Genomic DNA, 6,988 nt, shown 5'->3' on the forward strand with positions numbered 1-6,988 from the left:
CGTTCACATGAAAACTTGCCACGAGCACGAGGCCTTTCGGAACTTGCCATGGAAAATGAGTGAACGCCTGAGAGATTAATGCCACATTCTTTAGAATTAAGGATAAGAATTAAACGGAAGCTACCGCGCTAGCAGTCAGCTAAGTATGAAGGCAGTAGGTTCAGCGGGAGAGGAGACCATCACGGCATCCCGGTCTCATCTCCTTAAGGCTCTCATGAGCCTTAAAAGACGCCTCATCTCCTCGGTCCCCCGGGGAGCGCCCGGTAGCTGCGGCTCCTTCCCGGCACTGCGGCGCACTGCGGAGCCGCCTGCCCGCCAGCCCAGGCTGTGCGGGGCTTTCCTCGCCGCCCCGCGCCGCCGCAGTCCTCCCGCCCCCCGCTGCCCCGCCGGGTCGCCGCTCTCCGCGCCAGGCGCGCCGCGGGGCATCCATCAACCCAGAGCTTTTGACGCACACACGCGCGCTCCCAGACGGAGACTCCGTCGCCTGCCCCCACCCGCCACCCCCGCCCGCCCCTCGCGGGTCTGCATTTGCATCACTCGCACACGTAGCAGGTGACGCGAGCGCCCCCAGCTCAGGCCGTCCAGGCGGCACCTCTAGCCCCCGTGGCTCAGTCCCTCCCCCCCGCCCCCGCGCGCCGCCTAAGGTCCCCGCACGCCCACAGATCTGCTCCCGATTGTTCATCTGCCGCGGGGTGCTGGCTGCCCCAAGCCAAGTTCATCCTTGTATTCCGCAGTCCCCGTGGGCCCAGCCCGGGGCGCTCCCCGCGACGCTGTGGAGAAAAGTCTTCCCAGTTCTAGAACCCAGGCGGAGGGGGAAAAGCCCACTAAGAGAAAGGGTCAGAGGGTCGGCTGATGGCTTTTGCTGCCCTCATCGCCATCTAAGATTACCTCGGTAGCTTATTTACTGGGATCGGTCCCTCTCCTCTCTGAGCTTCACAGCCTCGGGTCTGCTTCGCCTGGCCTGGCGCACAGCAGGCGCCCAAAAGGTTTTTGCTGAATGAAGACGTTGTAACGTAGGAAGTGCAGGCGCTGACAAAGAGCCTCAGCCCCGCGGGCTCCCCTGCTCTCCAGCCCTCTCTTGCTCTCTTTTAGACGCTAGACAGGCGCTTCGGGAATGTATGTGGGAGAGTTTGAAAATTCATGGTGTTTCTTTCAGGGTCTCTCAGCACTTACTGCGGCTACCTCTGCTCTCCCGCCACCTGCACGTCTGCAGAGGGATCCCCGCCGAAAAGTTGAGCCTAAGGCTGCTATGAAGGTATAGGTCCAGGTACCCAGCCCGGGGCTCTAGGCTGCTAGATTTGAATCTGCCTATCCCTGCCCGTCAAACCACACAAGCAAAAAAGAGCGTGGCGGTCGCTGCAGATGCGGCCCCTGCATCCCCGCTGCTGCCCACCCACCTCCTCTGGGAATCCCAGATAAAGTGCGACCCAGTCCCCAGACCTACCCTAGCGAACCCGGGGATCACTGCATCTATTTTACCCCTACTTTCCTGGTCCCTCTCCAACAAAGGCGCCTACACAGCAGCGGGCACCTGCAGCCGCTTCCCCGGGGGCAGGCGGGGCAAAGTTGCGCTTCCGAAAGGCTGCAAAAACTTCCCCAGGCTGCAGCGCCCGGCCACCAGTCGGGAAGAGAAATCCAGCAGCGGGGGAAAGTCTCCCCGCGGATGCCCGCTTCACCTCCCCCACTCACCGCTCCAGCCGTCGGAGACCCTTGCCCTGAGTGGTGTCAGCACTGTAGCCGCCTCAGTGCGGGCGCCGCTCCGGCTCGCTTCCCCGGGCTGCCTCCGTCTGCCACTCTTGCCTGCAGCGCGGAGTGGTGACTCCTCTGAGCGTGTCAGCGGCGAGAGGAGGGGCGGGAAAGTGGCTCCCGGCTTGCACGCTGCGGTCCTCCTCCCCTCCTCCGCCTGCCTCCTCCCCCTGGTGCTGCAGTGCCGGGCGGCGGCGTGGCGAGAGTACCAGCGGTGCGCAGGGAGTCACGGCGCGCGGGGGAGGCGGGAGCCGCGCGCCACTCGCGGTGCTCCGGCAAGTCGCGGTGCTGAGGCGCTGCTGCGGTGTGGGACTGGGGCAGGGGGCGGGGAAGGAGAGCCACCTCCAAGTGGTAGGTACTTCTGGAGAAGTCAGGGCTCTGAGTTTGTAGCAGGTGAAGGAGAGGGGCGGCAGTCCTTAATTAGTCACCAACTGTGACTGTGCGTTGCGCACTTGGCGGCGCCCCGGGTCAGGTCCAGCGTGAGACGCAAGGGAGTTCTGACTGCTGGACTTTGTTAGCACCGGACAAAAAGAGGGTTTGTATTCTATTTCCGGGCCTGGGACTGACTTGTTCACTTCGACTTGGCTTCCAGGGAGCAACCAGGCAGAGCTAGGTTGCCTACTTCCCCCAGCCCCCACCCCGACGCTGGCAGACAAGTCCAGAGGAAACTTGGGCACAGCAAGAGCAAACAGAAGAAAACTTCGCTGGGTTAAGTCTAGTGTCTCCCCAATGCTAGATAGGGCCAGACAGCTGGGCTCACAGGCAGATATTGAAAGTGGCCCCTTAGATGGGAAACGACCAAATATGGGGGGGGGGAGGAGAGAGATAGAGAGAGAGAGAGGAGGAGGAGGAAGAAGAAGAAGGAGGAGGAGGAGGAGGAAGAAAGAAAGAAAGAAAGAGAAAGAAAGGAGGAGGAGGGAGAAAGAGAGAGGAGAGGAGAGAGAGAGGGAGAGAGAGAATTTTGCTTGTGTTGTTAGAAACAAACATTTCTCCCCTTGGCGTGCAGGAGAGAGAATTTTGCTTGTGTTGTCAGAAACAAACATTTCTCCCCTTGGCGTGCAGGAGACCCCAACTCGAGCTTCACTGTTCCAAAGCGGTGGGCCAGGCGGCTGGAGAGAAACTCGCTCCCGCGAGGCCACACCCAGGCCTGGCGCAGCCACCCCGCGGCAGCAGTGGAGGGCGTCGCCCTCCCGGGCCTTCCGACGCGGACCCTGCCATCCGGATGCTGCGGGAAGTAGGGCATCCTCACGTCCCTGACTCCTCCGGCTCCGCGCGCTCACGGAACCCAAGTGGAGTGGGAAGCGGTCACACAGGCGTGTGCCGTCCCCGAAATCGTTGCTCCTGTGGTGGTGACCCAAAGCGAGACAAAGCGCCGCGCCAATATGGGCTGCAGTGATTGGAACTCAAACACACACATCTCTCCGCGAATGTGTTCCATCCGTGTAAATATGCCTGGGTGATTGAATGGATGGCTGAATGAACGCTGTGTGGATAGAAATATAAATGTTACATGTATAATACAGGCGCCGGGGAAGGAGAGCTGTCAGGCACCCCCAGGCTGGAGCCTCCCGCCCAGAGGAGCCGGTGGAGCCAGGCGGTTCGCCCAGGGCGGTGTTGTTAGCTTGGGCTTTCCAGTTCGATTTGTGCCACTATGCAGGATACTGTGAAGAGAAGAAAATGGAGACAACTCTTGGCCTCTCATTTTCCCTCCTCTCTGGTTCAGACACTCTGGAACTAAAAGTTATGATTCTCATGTGCTGTTGAACCTACACTTCCTTGCTGATCTGTCTTGTTCTGGTGAGAGGCTTTGCAGTCTGTGACCATGGTGCTATGAGATGGTCAGGCAACATGAAAATTAGTGAACGTGCTCATTTTCATTTCGTGGATTCTTCTTAGTAAAATAATCATTTAAATAGTTAAATAATTTAAATAGTTAAATAATTTAAATAATTATTTAGGCTAAAATTAATGTGCTGCTACTATGACAAGGAAGTGCCTATGAATCCAGCATTGGAAATACAATTGTGAAATTAAAAAATAACAAATCCTATCTGGATTCCCCGCATGTTATTTATAAAAATTTGAGCTTCCAACTGCAAAATGTGCTGGCAATTCACTGAGTTCTCAAACGGTTACCTTTTTGAGAACCTCCCCCAAACTGTTGCAGAATAATGGATTGTTTCTCCAAGTGATGGAAATTCAGAAAACCATGAAACAAACTTTAAACGTGATCAACGTTATTTGTGCTATGCTGTATCTTCCTTAAATCATTCTCCTATCTTGTCCGTGGAAGATATTTTTTTAAAGTGGATTGATTTTTCTACTTCTGGATTTTCGTGTCTTGATGCATTTGAAGGTAACAGCTCCTTTAGGAAAATCCCTGATTGTGAGTTTGCCGGAAACATCCCATTTAAGACCAGGTTGCACTGGAAAAGGCTATTTTAACGTTGTGTCTTTGGAGGACATGAAACATTTTGCCATGATGATGTTGTGCCCTGGTTCCTGGACTTGCCCTCTAAAGCAGTTCTGGTTCTAGGGTCCTGCCTGGCACACACCTTGGCCCCAGGCCCCTTGGATCCAGCACTCAGACTAGTTTTATTCATGCCTTCATTATAATGAAATGTTTTCTCTCTTCTGAAAACACTTGTCTTGTAGAAGCGGATGGAGTGAAAAGGGGTATACCCTCCATCCCCACAGAATCCCAGTACTCTAAAGTCATTGCCCTCCTACACCTGAGGACTTTTGTTCCTCAATGCAGGGTGTCGTCTTGTGATGCTAAAAAACAAGCTGTGAAAGACACCTAATGAGCATGAGAGGTCTGTTTTCGCATCAGCAAAGTGGTTTTCATAAAAATAACTCACACTAAGTACAGATGCTATAGTGGTTATATTTTATAATATACACAAGAAGCGCAGTGCCTAGTACACAATGGGTATAGAATAAATGTCAGTTGCTCTTCCTCTTTTAGTAGTCAGGGCAAGGTTTTCCAAAGCCTGCGCTTTGGAGAACTGGTTTTGTAAGATGCTCTGGAAAGTCAGAGTTACACCTGGCTTCCACAGCAGATGTCTGAAGACAGCCCCATACTCTTGGACCAAGTCCACACAGCTCTCCACTTCTCCTCACTATCATCAGGAGTCTATAGCAAAGTGCAGACACCTACTCTTCTTACCCCAACACTCAGCTTTCACAACACTCAAAACTATTTTTTGTCTCTTTTGTAATTTTAATCGAAGTATTACTATTCATTTTTTAAACTCTGTCTTATAAGCACCACATTTTAATATCTAAGTCAATATTGGGTGAAAGAAACACCACCAAGAACTTCCCTCCAGAACAAAACAATGATGTTCATTCCTCCAAACATCCAAATTGAAAGTCTATCACAACCAAAACAAAAAAACAAAGCCCACGGAGAAATAAAAAGTAACAAAAATCACATTCTAGGGTGTTAGTGCATTTGGCAGTCCTTGCTGTGCTGTTGAACCATCCTTCAGCTGGCTTTCAAAAAAAAAAAACACCCTAAGCTCATCAAAATATACATTTGCCATTTGCTTTTTAAAATTAAAAATAATAATTAAAAAGAAAACTTCAAGGAATTCACAATCAATTGCCTGACTTGTTTCAATGTCACGTACAGCATATGGAAGTGAAAAAGGCCATTTGCAGCACATGTGATTAAGGGATATTCATCTTCAGGGTTTAGCTTTCTTCCAGACAGCGTAAAATACCCACAATTCGAAGTTTGAAGGGACATAGACGATCTCCTTTGAGAATTCCACAAGGCAATACAGGCACCCAAGCTGTTCTTCATAGAGTGGCAGGGCTTCTGTCAGATTGACACAGTTTCCCTGTGTAAAATATTTCCCATCCTGTTTCAATACATTCATTCATGGGTCAAAAATCAGTCTGAGAAACTCCCACGTGGAATCTTGTTCCAGAGATGTGGAGATTGGAACAGCTGTCAAATCGTTAGTCACACAATCCAATTCTCTCCTTTCTTTGGTGTGCCTCTTCAGTATTGGAATGCAGTCTTCTATCAGAGCCTGATAGCAGCCTCCTTTAAGATTGTCTACAACATCACCACATGTTTTTTGCATATATTTCTTACATCCATCAATCACCATTTGGTCAATCTCTACCATAGTGACCATCTTTGATTTTAGTCTGACTATTTCACATAATATGCCCCCATCTCAGCCTCTGAGAATCAGTACCTCTTTGCCAGTGAAATCTGCTTTGCTGCTGCCCGTGATGGCCAAGGTATATGCCAAATCACTCTGCCGAATCAACATCCCTACTAAGGATGAGAATATTTCCAAATTGCTTCTAGTGTAGAATTGTAATGTTCCAATAAGGTGAATCTTCATTGTACACCACTTCATCTATGTCATATTCAACCAGGCACCCATTGGTGGTGGACCAATGTCTGTTGATGGCCCCTCTTCAAACTACAGGTGGTAATCGCTTCACCAGCCCAGTACTGTCTTGACTCAATTCTTTCAATCTTTTTTCTACATTGTTTGAAAGGCTGTCGATCTCTTCTTTGCCCTGCAAGTCATCATTGTAACTCTGAAGGTCCAGCAACACCAATCCATGTAGGTAAATTCTCAAACTGGCAAAGATGCTGTTTTTGTGTTACCGTTTGTAGGTTGCTAACTAGCCATTAACCTGCCAGGTGTGCAGACTCTGCCATCCCCTGCTCCTGGAAAATGGACTGGAGGCCTTTTAGAATGGTCTTGCCATCAGCTTTGGCACCGAGCATGAAGTTGATCTTACTGTGCCATGCTGCTGTGACAGTGAGGCGAGGCCCTCCCTGTGCCATGCCTCCGGTAGGCGGCTGTGGGAGCCAGGGGGTAGGGGCATGCCCGTGTCAGGCTGTGGCCCGCGGGAGTCAAAACAGTATGTTTTGAGTCTACCAATGTTCGTCTTGTTAAGCCCTTAATGCCTGCTTGTATCAGTGAACACAAGAAGCCCCAAAATCTCAAGTGCTTTTCTCATCTCTTACATTCTAATACTCATAAGGCTCAGCACATCCAGTATCCTGTCCCTTTCTCACTATCCAACTCCTGAAACCCTCTGACTATGCCTCCTGGACTTCAAAGTCCACTGTTAGCAAAATGCCCAATATCCTCAACCTCATCTCCAAGTATTCTCTTCACCTTTCTATTCTCATGGAAGTATGGCTTGCCCTCCTAAGAGGCTGCTCTCCCACAACCCTCTCAAGTGATGGCTGACTTTTCCC

The 6,988-nt window shown here is 51.1% G+C and overlaps 1 protein-coding gene and 1 pseudogene across 1 annotated transcript in view; both read right to left on the reverse strand.

The window, feature by feature from the left end:
- SV2C (synaptic vesicle glycoprotein 2C) overlaps positions 1-1,895 on the reverse strand; it is a 253,360-nt gene extending 251,465 nt beyond the window's left edge. Inside the window, exon 1 of the mRNA XM_003810450.5 lies at positions 1,690-1,895. The gene's annotated coding sequence lies outside the window, so the exon portion shown is untranslated. The remainder of the gene's footprint in view (positions 1-1,689) is intronic.
- Positions 1,896-4,827: 2,932 nt separating this feature from the next.
- Positions 4,828-6,568, reverse strand: LOC100974505 (spermine synthase-like; annotated as a pseudogene).
- Between the last annotated feature and the right edge of the window lie 420 nt (positions 6,569-6,988).

This window comes from Pan paniscus, chromosome 4 (genome assembly GCF_029289425.2).
Source record: "Pan paniscus chromosome 4, NHGRI_mPanPan1-v2.0_pri, whole genome shotgun sequence".
NCBI classification, from domain to species: domain Eukaryota; kingdom Metazoa; phylum Chordata; class Mammalia; order Primates; family Hominidae; genus Pan; species Pan paniscus.